The sequence below is a fragment of the Haliotis rubra genome, unplaced genomic scaffold, assembly GCF_003918875.1.
Source record: "Haliotis rubra isolate DU_JTF1 unplaced genomic scaffold, ASM391887v1 Scf13, whole genome shotgun sequence".
In the NCBI taxonomy this organism is placed as follows: Eukaryota; Metazoa; Mollusca; class Gastropoda; order Lepetellida; family Haliotidae; genus Haliotis; species Haliotis rubra.
Window position 1 is genome coordinate 275,388 of NW_025765225.1, and position 1,718 is coordinate 277,105.

Consider the following 1,718-nt stretch of genomic DNA (forward strand, 5'->3'; position numbering starts at 1 on the left):
TAAGTTAGTCGAATTAAGTCAATATGAGTTGAATTTTGTTTCATGGTACTTATAAACATACATTCATTCATTTGCAACTTCCAAAACATGGAAAAACATATATTTTGAGTAAAAGTCAATATTCTCGCCCATGGGCCAAAATATTTTTCGCCCATGGGCGAGATTTTTTAATATCGCTCTAAATTAGTCGAATTAAGTCAAAATGAGTTGAAATTTGTGTCATGATGCTTACAAACATACACTCATTCATTTACAACCTCCAAAACATGGAAAAACACATATTTTGAGTAAAAGTAATTATTCTCGCCCATGGGCCAACCTATTTTTCGCCCATGGGCGAGATTTTTTAATATCGTTCTAAGTTAGTCGAATTAAGTCAATATGAGTTGAATTTTGTTTCATGGTACTTATAAACATACACTCATTCATTTACAACCTCCAAAACATGGAAAAACACATATTTTGAATAAAAGTCATTATTCTCGCCCATGGGCCAAACTGTTTTTCGCCCATGGGCGAGATTTTTTAATATCGCTCTAAGTTAGTCGAATTAAGTCAATATGAGTTGAATTTTGTTTCATGATACTTATAAACATACATTCATTCATTTGCAACTTCCAAAACATGGAAAACATATATTTTGAGTAAAGTCAATATTCTCGCCCATGGGCCAAAATGTTTTTCGCCCATGGGCGAGATTTTTAATATCGCTCTAAATTAGTCGAATTAAGTCAAAATGAGTTGAAATTTGTGTCATGATGCTTACAAACATACACTCATTCATTTACAACCTCCAAAACATGGAAAAACACATATTTTGAGTAAAAGTAAATATTCTCGCCCATGGGCCAACCTATTTTTCGCCCATGGGCGAGATTTTTTAATATCGTTCTAAGTTCGTCGAATTAAGTCAATATGAGTTGAATTTTGTTTCATGGTACTTATAAACATACATTCATTCATTTGCAACTTCCAAAACATGGAAAAACATATATTTTGAGTAAAAGTCAATATTCTCGCCCATGGGCCAAAATATTTTTCGCCCATGGGCGAGATTTTTTAATATCGCTCTAAATTAGTCGAATTAAGTCAAAATGAGTTGAAATTTGTGTCATGATGCTTACAAACATACACTCATTCATTTACAACCTCCAAAACATGGAAAAACACATATTTTGAGTAAAAGTAATTATTCTCGCCCATGGGCCAACCTATTTTTCGCCCATGGGCGAGATTTTTTAATATCGTTCTAAGTTAGTCGAATTAAGTCAATATGAGTTGAATTTTGTTTCATGGTACTTATAAACATACACTCATTCATTTACAACCTCCAAAACATGGAAAAACACATATTTTGAATAAAAGTCATTATTCTCGCCCATGGGCCAAACTGTTTTTCGCCCATGGGCGAGATTTTTTAATATCGTTCTAAGTTAGTCGAATTAAGTCAATATGAGTTGAAATTTTGTTTCATGATACTTATAAACATACATTCATTCATTTGCAACTTCCAAAACATGGAAAAACATATATTTTGAGTAAAGTCAATATTCTCGCCCATGGGCCAAAATGTTTTTCGCCCATGGGCGATTTTTTTAATATCGCTCTAAATTAGTCGAATTAAGTCAAAATGAGTTGAAATTTGTGTCATGATGCTTACAAACATACACTCATTCATTTACAACCTCCAAAACATGGAAAACACATATTTTGAGTAA